The sequence below is a fragment of the Lycorma delicatula genome, chromosome 4 (assembly GCF_047948215.1).
Source record: "Lycorma delicatula isolate Av1 chromosome 4, ASM4794821v1, whole genome shotgun sequence".
Classification (NCBI taxonomy): Eukaryota; Metazoa; Arthropoda; class Insecta; order Hemiptera; family Fulgoridae; genus Lycorma; species Lycorma delicatula.
The window spans coordinates 32,488,708-32,507,061 of NC_134458.1; the positions used below are offsets into that span (position 1 = coordinate 32,488,708).

At 32.7% G+C, this 18,354-nt stretch overlaps 1 protein-coding gene across 2 annotated transcripts in view; it reads right to left on the reverse strand.

Moving 5' to 3' along the window:
* Gld (Glucose dehydrogenase) overlaps nt 1-18,354 on the reverse strand; it is a 252,098-nt gene that overhangs the window by 138,590 nt on the left and 95,154 nt on the right. The window lies entirely within an intron of this gene.

The following is an 18,354-nucleotide window of genomic DNA, read 5'->3' on the forward strand; positions in this document are numbered from 1 at the left end:
AATAAGCGTAAAACACGAGTAAAAATTTGTTCGTCATGATCATAATAAGTCAGTATGATTAAATATTTGTAGGAGCGACCGACCGGTCTGATAGAAAATTGCGAATTCAGAGTGACATAATACATAATATACTAGACTTTCATTGTTTAATTATTTAAGGAATTTATTCAATTTTCTAAAGAAAATTAAAAATTACATAAACCGACTTAATAGTTTTGTAGCTGAAAAACATTAAAAAATAAATAGTAATAACAATCGGTAGGCTTAAATACATAAACCTACTTTATAAATAATTTTAAAAACGTAACTAATTTTGACAATATAAAAATTATTCTACTGCTAGATTTTCTCCCGGTTGAGAAATCAACGGAGTAAAAAATTTAAAAAAAAATAATTAAATCGGAATTAATAGATATAAGAAATGAATTAATCCAAATTTAAAATCAGAATTAAACTTAAAAGAAAAAATAGGAAATTTTAAGATCGAGCGATGAAAAATTAAAAATTTGATTTCCGAGGTTACCCTCCTCTGTATCGTTTCGAGTGAAGAATGTTACTTTTTTAAGTTTAAAAAGATGGAATTTATTAATTTAGTGAGTAAATATTCCTGTTTTTTTTTTCTTTTTTTTTTTGTTTATCCTCGCATCGGTTTATAACTACTGAAGTGAAATGTAATGAATTATAATTGTGTGGCTTTTGGAGGGATTAGCACTCGTTAAACTTACTTTCCCTGAAAGTAATTTCGTTCGTTATAGGTCCGATCTCTCCGATGGACAGATCGATGGTGTCCCTTTTAGGGCTGAGTATCATCTGCATCGATCTGTTGGCTCGGCGTACTGAATCTCAACAGTATTGAAGACGATCGAAAACCGCCGCATTACTCCTCGCTTTCTTTAATAATTTCGACCCGGAATTCTTGTAATTCTTAAGATCGGTTTACCTTTTTCAGGAGGTTTTCGTGCTAAGTGGTCTACGACCGTCACGGTAATTAACAAACTAACACGATTCACTTAACGTTTAGACTAGATTGTCGTCCCGGCTTATTAAAACTAAAGATAGCTATTAGAAATCGGTTCGATTAAAATAAATTCCTCTGATACTTATTTAGATTTTTTGCTTATTGTTTTACTACAAACAAAAACTTTTTTTAATATAAAAAAGTAAACAGTAAGTAAAATGAAGTAGACGATTGAAAAGTAAGCTTTTTTTATCATTTGTTTATCTGAAAAAAATATTGATGAAAAAATGTAATCGATCGGAAAAGAAAGCAAAAATAAAGAAGACTTTCAGTTTATAAAAAGCAGTTTTTTTACGTTAAATATTTTTTTAAATCGATTTTATTTTTTCGAGCAATCTTAACCGGCTTATTTTGAATAAGGAATCTTGTTTAAGCGGTTGATGATTTTTATAAACGTAATTAATAAAGTAGAAATAATTAAAATATAACGAAGAAAAAATATAGCGTTCATATTATTTTTTTTTTCATGTTATCAATAAAAGTAAGAGTAATAATCGAAAATCATAATCCATAGGAAATAGGATATAGAGATACTATACATTCAGAATTTTTGAAAAGACCGATCGTACTTTGCGTCAACACTCGTCGATCTTCATTCTGCTTTTAACTTCAAAAGGTTAACTATAACTTAGGTTAAGCCTGTTACACATTAGCAACTATTAGATATCACCGTTACACTTAAAAGGCATGACTTTTACTTCCCGACCTTTTTCCTCTTTATTAGGTAACACCAAACTTATATATTTAAATTAATATTTACTTTAAAAAAAACAAGATTCTTCAAAATTCAATTAAAAAGACTAAATATTAAACTTTGTATCGTATTATTTATAATTTGCGCGTAATTTATTTCTAATCAAAGGATTAATTTAGGTTTTTTCTGTTTTGTAAACAAAATCAACGAATGATAACATTATGCAACGTAAATTAAAAAAATGGAATTCAACAATTTTAAGAATTATCACTGAACAATGATTTAGGAATTGCGGTTTTTATAATAAGAAAACCCATTATTATTAAAGTTAATAACAATCACAAACGCGTGTGCACTAACACACGCAATCTTATATACGTTAAAAAAATACAAGCTTTTAGATAATTAGAAAAAAAATTTATTATGGTTTTGTTAAAAATGAATTTACCAAATATAAGATAATTTTGTTATTATATTGTTCATGAAAAATATTTCTGTATACAGAATTTATGTGGTAAGAGTTAAGGAAATGTGGAATAAATAGGTTATCTGTCTTTGAATTGTTTTTACTTTCTACTACTATTATTAATAGTAATAATAATAATAATAATCATACCTTTTTTTTCTCTGTTTTTTTTTTCTCTCAGCTCCCCTGGGCCGGACCGACTTGTTGGTATACGCCGCCCAGGAGAGTGTCTTTAAACTCAAATAGGCCTCCCCACCTACCGGCTATATATATCGGCATGGCATGTCGGCCTACCGGTTAGCTCTTTTTGAGAGTTCTTTATTAATATTGGACTTTGGGACACCACGCCAGACCCAGTGCGCCGCGACGCGGCGCCGGGTCCCTTCGGTATTCAGTGTGCTGTTACCTGACTGTTACCCGTGGAGTCGTTGGTGGCTCATCAGTGCCAACACACCGCGGCATGCTGGACCTCACCAGTAAGGCTGTCCACCCAGTCCTATTCTAGCAAACACCTTGTCTTCTCTCATCGGAGTATTTCTGTAGAACGACTTGTCTAACAAAACTAGCAAAATTATTCCTGTTTGACTCGCTTCTTAGCATGTATTCTATTGTTGTCTCTGGAGTTATACCTGTGAGTGCCTTACTATATCTAAGTGTGTCCCACCTATTGCACTCAAAAAAGGTGTGCTCAGCATCATCTATCTCGTTGCAGTAGTTGCAAATTGGCTCTTCTCTCTTGGCTATTTTGTGCAGGTAGTTATTGAAGGAACCATGTCCTGTAAGAAACTGCGATAGGTGATGATCAACCTCACCAAATCTTCTCGACAACCGTGGCTTGATGTTGGGAATGAGGGTTCTCGTCCATCGACCCACAGCTTCCTGCGACCATCTTTCCTGCCAGATATTATAAACAGCATCCCTAACCTCTTGTTCTGGCTTGCCTTGTGCCCTCGCCACCCTCTTTTTTGCGATTAGGTCAATAGGAGGTGTACCCGATAACACGCACAGGGCGGCATAGGACACTGTCCTGTATGCGGATACACCTAGGAGTACACACCTGTGCGTCTTCGCTAGTCTCTCCTTGTTGCGCCTGATGGCGATAGAGCGCCACCAGGTTGGAACGGCATACATAAGCGAAGACACGACGGTGGTCGCCAGTAAACGGCGCATTGAGGCCCGAGGGGCATTCTGCGATGACATAATGATGTTTAGACTTTTTATCATCCTTTCTGCCTTGTTGCATACATTGACTATGTGCTCGGTGTATCTACCGTTTTTCTGGAGGATAACTCCTAAGTACTTGAAGTTATGGCCGTTGATGGAAATATTGAACGGTTCTAGCACTCTTCTACCCGTAAAAGCAATACACCGGCATTTTTCCGTAGACAGTTGCAGACCCCTGGACCTCAACCAGTCCTGTATAGTGTCGATGACCGTATACACCCTCTCCCGCACCTCCAAGAAAAAGAAGAAAAAATAGTCGCATATCTACACGCCAGTGGACTACTAACAAGTCTTTTAGAAAATTCAAGCTGTGTAAGGAATCTCTAAGCGAAGTAGTTTCATTCTATGAACAAAATAAAAGGGAGTCATGAAGCGTGGCACGTATAGGACCGAGAGGTAGCCCTCTTGCCTAGGGTGCCCGGGCTCGCCTGCATGCAAGAGTGGAGGAGTCGGGGCGTATCCGATGATGGCATGGGGGACCCTCTAGGGTGGACTGAGGGCATGGGGCAAAGAGTATGTGCAAGGCATGCCTTGAGCCAGGTAGGCTCAGGACCGGGAAGGGCAGCCTTCCCGCCGAGGGGTTCTTTGGCCGCCCTGAACAGGTGGTCGAAGAGCTCTTATGACGCGGGGGGGGGACCCCGATCGATCACGTCCTACGGAACTATCTGTAGAGGGGGAGTCAACTCCCGCTGCAACCTAGGGCGACTGATGAGCTACTTAACGGCGGTTCCGGTTGCCCCGGGGGTGCTTAAATAAAACAAGGAAAACAAAAAAAAGTGTTGGTATTGATAAGCCGTTCTTTTGCATTTATGTTTTTGTATTTTATTTATTTCTTTAATTTTCAATTTTAATACCGGGGCCTTTTACAACCTGTATGTTTTTTCAATGTTTATGTTTAATTGTTTTGTGTATTTCGGTGTTTTTAAATAAAATATAAGGGTCCTTTACACCCTTATACATGATGAACCTGATGGTGATCTAAACCTCTTTTAAAGAATGTGACAAGGGCTAATGACCCTAGAAGTCGATGCCAGTAAACAACAAAAATAAATATATAATCACTTTTTTTTTTTTAATTTAAAATGTTTCATTAAAATAGAGTGTGTATATTTGATTTTTTCTTTTTAAAATATGTAACTGTTCACATTCCTAGCGGTCTTAGTTACATTATTGACGAGAATATAATAATAACAACTACTTTTTAAGATATTTTTAAAAAACTGCTTAATCGATTTAATATAACCGATCGACACAAACGTTAAATTTGAAAGTACAATAAAAAACAGATCGTAAAGACAATTTGTACAGCCGTCGTAGAAAAATTAACTTTTACTTGTTCTTATTTTAAGAACTCTCAGCGCCAACTCTGTACTATTTTATTTCGATTTGTTTTTCTGTCCTCACGAAGTTCCTTCTTACTTCAACAAACAGCGCTACTTTTTGTTTTAAAAAAATGTTTCTATAAAACTGTAATTGAAAACTGATTATGGAAGTTAAAAATATTTCATAATTTCTTTTCAAACATTATCGGATCTCATCGCTTCTGTTGGTATTATTGAAAATCCTTAAAACAGTTTTAATGTTCTTCTCAAAACCTAAACGTCTTACCGACATTCTGCTTAATTGGTGGACCACAGCTGGATGGTGCAGCGCAGATGGTGCAAAATAAAAACGTTAAATGTCTAATCGCTTTTAGTCGCATTCAGAAGTAAAACGAAATGTAAAGTTTAAATATTTAGTTTTTACATAATACTGTTTCCTTATTTTTTATTTACGCTTATAATTATTAATTTAAAGCCGGTTCTGTTTTTATTACAAAAAGTTGTTACTTAAAAAAAGTTTTACTACAGATATAGTTTATTTCTATATTGTAGTATGTTATATTACACGCTAATACTTGGTAATTAGTAATACAGCTTAACAACTATTATATTTACATCTGTATTTCTCTCTCTCAAACTCTTTCTCTCTGACCCGTTTGCTCCACATATTTATTTTTTACATATAAGCGCTGTAGTCAAATACATAAATAAAATGAGAACTCACACTTAATAACATGTAAACAAACGCAATTTGAAATCGCAACCTACTGTTACGAGTAAGCATAAACATTTCTAGTTTCCGTAAATCGTGAATTCCTGTTGTCAGTGTTACACTACTGACATTTACTTACGTATAAGAAACGTTAGAACGTCTGTCCATACGACCTGTAAATAAACTTTCTATTATGAAAAATCCCGATTATTTCTTTTATTAAAAATATTTCAGAAGACTATAAATAATTTTAATCTTTTATGTCAAAACGTAAATTATCCGAACGCTATTAAAATGATATATTATGTTCTTTTTATTTTTATTTGCCACTTTTTTATGCGATTTAATATCTTTCTAATGTTTTTATTTATAAATTTGAGTTTCAAATCGTTATCGAGAAATAAATTGATATTTTGTAAGTCAGGTGTATGTTATATATATATATATATATATATATACAAATATATATACTAGCACTTACCATCGCGGCTTCGCCCGCGCTGTATGGTTACTTGCGTTTACCGTCGCGGACAGAGGATATTTAGCCGGTCAAGGCTTGCTTCGCTCGCCGTTCTCGACTAGCCAGGGGCTCTGTCCGCTGGACCCTCCTGTGTTCATTTAACTCGTGCTTGTGCGAATAACAACAATAAATAAAAAATTAAAGCCTTTTCAATTTATAAAAACTATCGACGTATTGTATTTTCTTCAGAGCAACAGTTTGGTCAGTAGAGGACCCACTAACTGGTTTTTAGATTTCTCGTCGCAGCTTTGCTCGTGAAATACATAATTAGAATCACAAACATAAATTACCATCACAGTGTTACCAAATCTCAAAAAGATCGATTTAATAGCGGTAGCGTAAACGTCAAAAATGTAAAAAACGATTTATGTTTTTACATCCCTGAAAATATTAAAATTTAAAAATCTCGAAAATGGTTTTTACAAATTTATCTTAAGAGTATTTGCAAGCCAAAATCGAGTGAAAATCTCGTTTAGTATAGTCGGAAATGGTTTTAATTGCAATCATTTTTCGAAAATTTTATACTTTTCTTCATGCCTTTCAATATTCAATTTCAAAAAATTTAGAAATCGGATTTTAAATATTCACATGAAAATTAGACACAACAAAAATGAAGTTGATATCTTCATTTGTTACTGGTAAATTTAAAAGAATAGTAAATTTCATTGTTACTCCATTTTAACCCTTTAAACTCGCATCACATAACATAATACTATCTTACTGGGCTGTTATTCCGAAAGAAGAACGTGTATACAAATTTTCATCACTTTTTCTTCAGTAGTTTTTGCTGGGCGTTGATTATGAATAGTCACGAGATGTTCTTCGTATATATATAAAAAAAATTTTTCTTCACTCTCGAGGAGTTATTTATGAGATGTATAACGAAAGAATGAAATGAAATTGTTCAGTATATAGCAGTGAGTGTTTAAAATTTAGTGGCTCTCTATGTGAATACAAGGAAGGCCGACACATGTTGTCGGCTTTCCTTCCTGCGGCTATTTTAAGTGTACCGATCCTGCTGAAAACAGTTTTGAACGTAAAACTGTTTTCAGCAGGAACAAAGTTTGATAATGAAATGATTTTTTTATATTTTATGTTGTTATTGTACATATCGTTATGGTATATAGAGTATCTTATATAATCTATTAGTAAATAAATATATTTTAAAAGAACCTGTTGTTATTAGCATAAACTGTAATAGCAGCGGATCTGATGTATCGATGTTATATTATTAAAGGTTTTCAGATCCTTAATACTGATCCGGCAAGCATATCCCTCCATAATCTATCGATTATCACCGATGAAGAAGGACCTAATAATAAGGGAATAAATGGGATAGTAAGAAGGAGATTATCCACCAGTAAAAGAACTAAAAGATGAAAAAGGACCTACCAGTAGGAGTTTCCGCAACAGGTAGGAGCCCGTTTCTAGGTAGACCATGCCGCTATCATTTCTCAGGATATCTCAAGTATCTTTTCCGGAGATGGAAGTAGCATATTAGATTTCTTTATTGAAAACCGTTGCCCGGTTCAGGCGTCATGTGCTAACAGAAACCCGGATGAAAACTTCAGTAGACCGTCACCGGTGAGGAGAGGTATAATACAAACATGCATTTCAACATAAATACATTACCGCTTAATCTTTTGCAATTATCTACACTACATCTATTTATCTCTACAATTATCTATGTCTGTTTTTATATTCTCCTTTTTTTGTATGAAAACTGGCATTATAACACAAAAAAGTACCAAAAAGAAGTATACATCAATATAAACCGGAAGATGTTAACAAAAGAAGAAAAAACATAACCTTCAAAACATTAGAGCGATAACAAAGGTAAATAAACAAAAAAAATTCTAAATTTTTTTTATATATTTCAAACTTCCAAAAAAAGATTAAATGAATTAACCGGTTATAACAAAACTGGAAAAATGATACAATTAGGATAAGAAATTAAAAATGTAATTCTCGATCGAAGGTCGAATCTAATTTTTTTAATTCCTGCGCAATGACAGTTAAACTTAAATTTTAAGGTAGATGTGTAATCAGGTTACGGCTGATTTCCGATTACTTTTGAAAAAATAGAGATTTATTAGAAAAGTCAAACTACTGAATCAATTTGATTTGTTACAGATCAAATTATTAACATAAATTGAGAAATAAAATTTACAGAAATCGGTAGCTTAAAATTTAAACGTGTGCTTGTATTTAATTTGAGAGAGTAACGAAGAAACAAAAAAATCAGTTTCTTGTTTAGGAAACACTGGAATACAAGCGGAAATAGTAACTGATGTTAAGAGATTTACGGATACACTACAAGGCGTATTTTAGTAATCCTGGTAAAGCCAAAAATAAAACTTTTTTCGAAATGCCCAATCTTGAAAAGAAAACGAGTAATTTTGGCTGATCAGAACCTTTCCCTAATATTCTATGGAAACTTATTTCAGCCAGACATTTTATGGATTTTTTTCATGAGAAATAAACTTCGCATCAAGACGAATGAAGTTCTCTCTCGACTTTCCAATATGTCTAAAGTAGCAGTCAACAATGTTAAGGGATTAACGTTTTAAAGTAATTTTTTTTAATCTTTGTAGCAGTGTATCCCTATGGGTGCGAAAATTATCATTCCATAACAGATTTTATAAAATATTGTAATTTTATAAAATCTTAACAGAATTTAAGGTCATATCTTTAAACTAGATCCCTTACAGTGTGATAGTTTCACAACTCCCGGAACGTCTCTAGAAGTAGCATCCTGGATGTTTAAGAATCTTAAGGGAGGATACAAAAATTCCCCGGTTGCCGAAGTCATGTTTAATAAAGGCCTCAAAAGTCATTCTTAAAAAACTCGGGAGCGGTTCTGTTTCGTGCCGTTAGTTTCTATTCTTCGCTAATGTCCATTACTGTTTATTCCACTAAAAATTTATTTAAATAACAAATTAAGTAGGTAAAGTAAAAATCCAGTTTTGAAATTACTATATTTAAAAGATATTAATCGCTTACAAAAAAAAAAAACTTAAAATTTTATATGAAATCTACTGACTGTTTATAGGGGACAAAATTTTTCAAAACGGTGATAATATCGTGCAAAAGTTACAGCTTTTGTTACAGCTTTTAGGCAGGAGACTGCTATGTCCGAAAAAGGTGATGTGTAGACAGCCGATAAAAGTTCTTTGGTATATTAAATGGTTCCTGCTTAGTTACTGTAATGAAGTTCCATACGATTTTGAACTGTTTATCTAAAAATTCTCAAATTGATTTTAAGAATTTTTTTTAGATTAACAATTCTCTCAAAGAGGGAAAAGGAATTCCTCGTCAACATTGTAAAATTGACAGTATTTTTACTATTAAAAAGTTACAGACTATTTAATTTGCAATGATGTTCATAATTTATGAATTTTTTTAAAAAGATGTATGTAAAAAGATTTTTTTTTACCAAAACAGAGGTGAATCCTTCCTTAGGATGAATATATATGTAAGTGAAATACTCTCGTATGTAAGTAAATAAAGCGTAGTATAAATTTTGTTGACCTCTACTTTTTTGTCGGTGTAATCCCATTCGTGTCATTCATTCTTACAACGGTTTCAAGCATTTGGAACTGAAAAAGTAGTATTTTCAACGTAGTAAAATTTAATAGGTTCCACGATTCACTTTTTTTAACTATTAATATTTTCTACAACATTATGACCAGCTAAACTCCAGTAAATATTGTATCTTTTTCATGTTCTCTCTGCAATCATCCGCGTAATATTTGCACCGTAAACGTTGATGAGCGTGGACCTTATAAATCCGATGTAATTTTCGATAGAATTTCAAAAAAATTCCATTTTCTGGATGACCTTGATTATATCCACATCGAGGCTTACCTCGTAGTCTTTACCGTTTCGGTTTATTTCGTGGCCGTAACAATAATTATTCCAATTTTGCTAAATACGTGTCACAGCTACCGCAGTTTCCATACTGTAAAAGTATGGGTTTGAGGTACCTTCTTCATATATGTAAGAAAATCAGTTTGATTATATTACATACATCGAAGGGCGTTTTCTATACAGCAAGGCTGGTGTATCGGTAGGCCGGACTATATAACGGTTAGATTATAGACGTAGCTCGAAATGTTTATGGAAATTTACTCCATGTGTTAACAACATATGAAGAAATCTACTATTCTGTGCTGCAATATATGTATTAAAATCGTTTTTTTTATTGAGAGAGAGATTTAAATTTATCATTTATAGAAAGTTTTGCAATTATTTTTTATTTATTTTGTGAAACTCGCTTGCTTGCGCTGATAATATGTTCAAAATATAGTATCCCACATAAAATTAACCTAATTTCAGCAAAGTCGTACGAAACGGTTTTGAGAAATTTGTCCGAAATTTTGCAAATTAGCGGTCGAAAATGTCATGCCGTACTTGCAATTTTGTAATTTTTGCTGTCGAGTCTTAGCGGCTTGTTGTTTTAAATAGTTGAATTACATTAATAAAAAGCCGTACAAAAACAGTTGTACAAAAGCCGTCATAAAAAGCCGTAAAATGTTATGCTGTAATAGAAAGTGCAATTTTTGCTTAACTATTTGTTATTAATTAGCCAGAATAATAACTAATAATTTGACTAAATTAAGGGTTAACTTAGTTTAGATTTTTCATCGAACGTATCTACGTTCGATGTATCATACAAAAATTAAATAATATTAACGATCAATCTTTTCATGGACATTAATAAGTTACTAACTACTCTTAGTTGGCTCTGACAATTGTTAGTCGTTAACATTATAACGAGCAGGTTTGTATTTTTGCCTTTTTTTTACTGGAGACGTAGTAAGGTTTTATAGGCAAAAGGTTACTGGACACGTACATAAAGTTTCAAGAGTTTTGGTTCACGGATTGTACTGTTTTGAGTGTTTTTTAGTTATAGTGATATTTGCCCATAAGAGATTGTGTATAACCTTGAAGTTAGTGAGTGAAATATTCTAAGTTAAATAGAAACGGATTAACAAGACTTCTGCGTCACAGGACGAAGCTGTAAAGAAGTGTAAGTAACCAAGTGACTTACTATCCAAGATTTTTTTCCATCCGGGTCCTTTTCCTCCTGTTGACCCCCAAAAGGTTTGGGAGGTCTGGGGTTCTGCTTCCCTGAGGCTGATAACATAGGCCACGCAGACGGAACCGGCGAAAGATCAAGATATTAGTGGGCTACTTGCCGGTGAGTTGACTTAGGAGGCGTTGCTGGAGATTCTTCTGCGACGATGGCCGATTGAATATTTAAATAGAGTATCCTCGCTTGAGGAACAATCGAAGATTGATGGTGACACCTGCCACTTTGCAGGCCTTTCTCGAGATGGTTAAGGTTCGGCCAGATATAAAGCGGGGGATATAGTTCGCGACGCTTCGTCGTTGATAGGAGAGGACTCTGATTCTCCGCAGCAGTGCAGATATAAAATCTATTATAACCTGACCGACGGAGGTAGGAAGTCTTTCAATAAGATTTTAAAATCACTCAGCCGTGTACTATTCACCCTCTTTGGCATAGCTAATATCGCAGGTAGGGGGAGATAGCCCACACACACAGTCTACGTCATATCATACTACAAGTACAGATCATAAGTTGAAAACACAATACAGATTCTTACATAAGATCATTAAATAATCAGTACAAAATGAACCGGGTCAAAGGAGCAGAGCTCCTTTGACCCGGTTCATACCCTCCCGGGTGGTCACCCCTATATCTACCTCTGAACTGTCGTTGTCACGACCAGTGTTCGAGGAGATTAAAGGATAAGGATCCGGCTCCCTCTTCCAGCTAGGCGTCTTACCTACCTCACTAACATCTGTCATGGTCGGAGATGCCCTGAACTAACAGTATACGAACACAAAATGCTCACTGTATTCCTTCTACTTTGATGTTGGGCACAAGCCCACAAGCGTAACGACTACGTGCAGCGAGCCACGGGCAGCTGGAGACCTTCTGTATTCTCCTGTCATTCTTTGCACCGCTTCGCCGCTACTGGATCAAATGTGTGAAATCAAAGATCAACACACAGTTACAGATTACGGCCCTCGTTCTAAAAGAGCGCGAGCAGGGCTACGGGTAAAGGCCCCTCTGCTCGTAACACGGATTTGCGACCAGGAGTGGTTGCCACTCTTTTCGCCGCGATGAGGCGGGTGTTCGAACAAATCGTGCGCCAAATCCTCTGAATCCCCACGAAAAGGGTATGAATCGTCTAAACAGTAAGGGCGCAAAACCGTTGTAACAGTTCTCAGACAGCAAGATTGTGAAACTGGGGAAGGTAGACGCTCGACCACCAGCTCAAAAATAGCACTGAAAATTCGTTCGAACGCCTAACTGGTTTGCTACTCCTTTTTATTTTATCGTTTTTAGCAAGAGAATCTTTACTTAAATATTTCTTTAAAACTGTCGTACATAAAGCCAAGCGATTTCGCGGTGTGTGTTTTTAAATGTCTGTTAAATTAGAGCTAAGTGTCAATAAATGAATGTATGGTGTCGCGTGCCACAATCCGACGGTTTTATTCTGCCGGACATGTTACATTTTTGTTCCCGATAACGGTATCACCAGACTCAAGAATAAAAATCAAGCCTTTTGGCGTGTTCAGAAAAACGAGTAGTGAAATCGTTCCCCGTCGCCTTCTTTTTCGCGTATGATCACCAAAGACGAATAAAATAGTTTTTGGATATTTATAAAAATATGTTGGATATTTTTATAAATATTCAACAATTAATCCGAGCCGCTTTGATGTTCATTTACAACCGGACACTGCGGTAAACTGAGCGAAGGTGTCACTTGTAGGGTTGAAACACAAAATATAACAATAATTGTTGGATATTTAAAATATCTAACAATTATTTATATTTTTTACGTTTGGTTATCTTTTGTGTTTCAACTCTACAAGTAACACTTTCGCTCTGTTTACCCCAGGGTCCGGTTGTATAATGAAGATCAAAGCGGCTCGAATTAGTGCATCATAGCGTCTTAATAAATACTGGAGCAGAAGGTACAAATCAATAAATCAATGTTTTCCTTTCTGTAGGAAACTATATATTGCCTCCATTCGGTAAGGGAAAACAGGTGTATTACAAAAACATTTGTACTAGGTTACGGAGTCACTGTCAAGGTTTTATAAGATGTACTAGCTAAATGTTGCTGCTACTCGGTAATAATCTCTCTTTTTCTGTTTGGTCTCCGGAACCACCATAATGTATTACATCACAGGCTGAATGACAATGATATGTAATGAACTGTAGTCTTGTACAGTCTCAGGTTGACCGTTTCTGAGATGTGTAATTAATTGAAACCCGACCGCCAAAGAACATCGTTATCGACGATTTAGTATTCAAATCCTTATAAAAGTAAATGCCTTTACTAGAATTTGTTCCTTAGAACTCTCGACTTCGAAATCAGCTGATTTGCATGACTAGTTTATCGCTAGACCGACCCGGTGGGTTACTCAGCAGTAATCTGGAGAGGATTCCTTCCAGCCTATATTCAGCCTAGCATTCATAAGCGAATGCTTAATGAAACAAAATCAACGAAAACCGTTTGAGCCCCCGCCAAAAATATCACACAATTTGTTGTAAATCCTAATAGGTTTTAATTTTTGTGCTTATAATTTTTTTTAAGAATCTAAAACAAAAAAAAATCTGAGTGTGTTGAATGTCGTGTCATTTTTTTATCCCTTTGATCGGAAGAGGACGTATTTTTTTAATACGATATGTAATTTCTACTGCGAGTAATACATGTCACTTTTTATTTTATTTATATCGTTTTTTTTGTCTTTTGTTTAAATTGATAATGGCTGAATTACTAATACGTGACATAATTTGAGCCCAGTTTAAAAAATTGTAATTTTTCCTATAAGATTTTTACCATTTACAATTATAAATCCCTCAACCGACAACTTCTTTATTCATTACTGTCATTTAATCAAACTCTAAGTTAACTATGCCGGCCTCCGTGGCGCGAGTGGTAGCGTCTCGGCCTTTCATCCGGAGGTCCCGGGTTCGAATCCCGGTCAGGTATGGCATTTTCACGCGCTACAAAAACTCTTATTCATCTCATTCTCTGAAGTAATACCTAACGGTGGTCCCAAAGGTTAAAAAAATTAAAAAAAAGTTTAACTGTACGTTAAAATTTTGCGATGAATACGTATAGTAATAAATGTGTACTTTTAGTTGAGTTTCTAAAATGATACCGTTTAAAAGTATTTAAACTATTTGTATAAAAAATTTGATTCGGCCTCTTCATTGAGATTTATGTACAAACAGTTCGTGAGACTTTAAATTTCTCCTACGCAAATTTTACAACTATTGTAAATTTGCTCAATTCGGGATGCGGACAACGCGCATGAAAAAGTCTATTCGGATCCGTTCGCCCGTATAATCGCGGTCAAGGAACAAATAGATTTTCTCATTCCTCACTAATAGTTCCTCAACGCGTTACATACTTTCCGTGAGAAAATGACGTTCCCGGTACACTGGGAGATTTAAAACCGATTAATGGATTTCCTTGAAACCGAATAGGTGCGACTGTGCAAAAATATATTGAAATTTACCGATGGCGGTTTCTAAAGTAAATTGCTGTAAGCGCTAGATAAATTAAAGCGGCAAGCGGCTTCACCGAGTACGATAACGTGTACGCAGTCATAACGTAGAACGAAAATGTTAAATTATTCAACTACTGAAATAGCTTATACTTTTTATACTTTTATCTGCATAAAGAAAGAAAAAGAAGTAGTAATAAGAATAACATAATATATTTTTTGTACGGATTATTTGATTATTATTACTTATTTATTGATCGAAACTAATCATATTTTACTAACGTACTGTTTCTTTTTTGTTATCGATGCTAGTTTTCTGACCCTTATACAATTCATTATTATGACGACCGAGAACCAATTTTAGATATTCAATGGCCGTGGGGAATTCCAGCTAATTCGGGTAGAAGTAATTAGATTTCATTTGCGATTTAGGCACGGCTGTCTGCTACGACTGTGGAGGCCGACTACATCAGCCGATTCTAATTACCTTCCCAATGTAGGTCGGCTATCAGTTTTTCTTAGAAAACGTTTTATTTCGTTCTTTAAACGTTCGTTTATTAATAAATTATTCGGTTTTACATTTAAAAATTATATAAATTTTTTAACGATAAATTAAATAAACTGAAGGATGAATAATACGATTCTGATGATAAACGAATTCTCTCTATTAATAATAAATACGTCAGCTATAATTCACGAGGGCGAGTTGTTTATCAAGTTATTAAAATAAATAATTTGAGCGCACCGAGATTTTTACGGATTGTTTTTAGTACTTGTCGACTTTACAATTAATATTTCTGTTGTTATTTTAATAGTTAAAACTATTATCAAAGATTACAATGAATAAAATTACTTTAAAATAAACGCTAAGATATTATATAAGAATATTAATCGACATAAATAACGTTACATAAATAATGCTGCTGTGTTTTTTCGATAAATCACTGCGACGTTTATATCGTTTAAAATTAGGATGTAAAAATCGGGTGGAGCTGTATCGGGGCGCACGGCCGTTGATTTAACGTGAAACGTTACAGATCTTAGATGAAATTCCTCCGAGTTACAGACCGACTAACTTATCTGTAGGGTTAAATGGAAAAGCAACTATCGTATTTTTTTTTTTTTTGACAAAACTGAAAGTCTCCAATGGAAAAATTTAGTTCCTTCATTTGACCAATTCTACAGATAAACTCGCCGATACAACTTTAAAATGACACCCCGTTTACGACTGAGACTAATAGTTAGGGAGCTATTACGGCAGGACGATATATGCCTTTTCGATACGCTAAAAATTTCTGTTCTGGTATCCGTATGTTTCGTTGTGATTTTAAAGACGTTTCACTCAAAGAACAGTGAGCCGGGTGAGATATAAGATCAATATCTGCATGCTATACACATTACACCCAGACCTAGTATTTGAATCGGATAGCGTAATCTTTTGCGAACTTACTAAAATAATAGATTTTAAAATTAACAGATTGATGAATATTAAATATATTAAATTGAACAATAAAATAAATAATTTAATAAATAATCAGACAAAGCGTGATAACGTAATAACATTAATCACGAACACACATTTGGTGAAGATATAATAAACACTACAGATATTGATTTCAATAATGAAGAGATTAATATTATTAAACACGCGTTTAAATTTAACCTACCAACTTTATACAAAAATTAAATTATCAAAAACACGATTGTCGACGTGGAAAATAATTTATTTAAAATTGATAACACAGATAATAAAAATAAATTAAAAAATAATTTCATTAATGTAGCTGATAGTATTAAAAATAATAATAGCTTGGGATATCAATAATAAAAATTCTAATAAAAACTATAATATTTACAGAAGTATAAAAAACAAATTAAAAAATATTAACGCATTTATAATCAAATCAGACAAGACTAACACCCCGGTTATCATTAATAATAATATATAGATAAAACAACTGCATTCATAAAAGACAATAAATTTACAGACCACTAATAAAATCAAAAAAGAAATAACATCTAATATTAAAAAAAGTAAATACTTAATCAAGGATGAATACACAAAAAAAATTTAAAATAACGAATATTAATGCTCCAATATTAAAAGCACTACCCAAAATACATAAAGAAAACACGCCTGTAATACCCCTTAAAAATTATGTTAATTCTCCTACATATCAATTAAGTAAATTTTTATCTAATAAATTAAAAGGAAATATTTAAATTGACAATAAATACAGTTTAAAGAATAGTTACGAATGTACACAAATATCGACACTAATAAAACCATAAATATAATTAATAACAATCTAAACGAATTAAAAATAGATAAAAATATAATTTATGAAATAACAAATCTATTAGAATTATGTATTAAATACAACTATTTTAAATTTAATAATAAATATTATAAACAAGAAAAGGGTCCAAGTATGGGATCTTCACTTTCCGCTATTTAAACAGATATCTTTATGAGTGAACTAGAAAACACTCTGATATCCAGTACGATTAATAAGCATCAAATTATTTTATATAAAATATATGTGGATGACATCTTCATAATATATAACCAACAATTTAACACCGAAGAAAATACAATAATTAAAGAAATGAATTCTTTAAATAATAACATTAAATTCACTTTAAACAGAGAAAATGATTACAGTATTGATTACCTGGAAATAAAATTTAACAAAAATTTTATCAATAATAAAATCGATATAAACATTTATAAAAAGCCAACAAAACAAAATACTATATAATGCATTTTAAATCTTTCCATTCTTGGAGTCAAAAAATGGCAACCTTTAATTCATTAATTTATAGAGCGATAAAATACTTAAAATACTATAATATAAAATTGAATAATGAAATGAATAATATTAAATATATTTTTTAAATAATGGATATGATACTAAATTAATATATAAACTATACACCAGAATAAAAAATAAAATACACATCAAAGCTAAATAAAACTAACGAACAATAATATAATAAATGAATACGCTAAAATTGAATACGATATAAATTATAATAAAATATTTAAAACTTTTTAATTACATAAATAATAAAGACCCTATTACAATTAATCAAAATAATGATTATAATTTAGAAAATGTATAGTTTTAATTGCGAAAATTGTAACTTAATATATATATATATATATATTGAAATGACAAATCGTTCATTCGCCATTAGAATTAAAGAACATATTAATTGTATTATTAAAAATATTAAAGAAAAATCTAATTTCGCTAAACACATTTTAGTAACTGGACATAATTATAACCCTAACGAATATATTAAAATATTAGAATATAATAATAACTATTATAAACCAGTATTTTAGAAAAATTTCGTATGTATTTGAATAATAATAAATTGATGAATGAACAGATCACATTCGATAATAATATCCTTTATAAAAAAATTATATAATAATTAATTATTAATAGCTTGGTAATATTTCATTTAATATTAAATCTATTTCATAATAGTCGCCAACGACTAACAAACATGACGTTACTATCTTATTAACTTACAATTTTATTTTATTTATTAACGACCGACTATTATGAACGTAATAATTTTAATTTAAATACAATTATACATTTAAATTTGAATTAATACCTTTTGGGAAATCCCTGATGATGGAGTAACGGCTCCGAAAGTACTCGTATTTATACTTTTAAAACTGTTGTTAAGTGGAACTTTATTTTATACAATTTAAATATAATAAACACATTATGTAAAGTAGCGGTGAATATGAATCATCGGACGAGTTAAATTTTGACGAAAAGTACCGCCGAGTATTCACTTATCAAGTAAAAGCAAATATT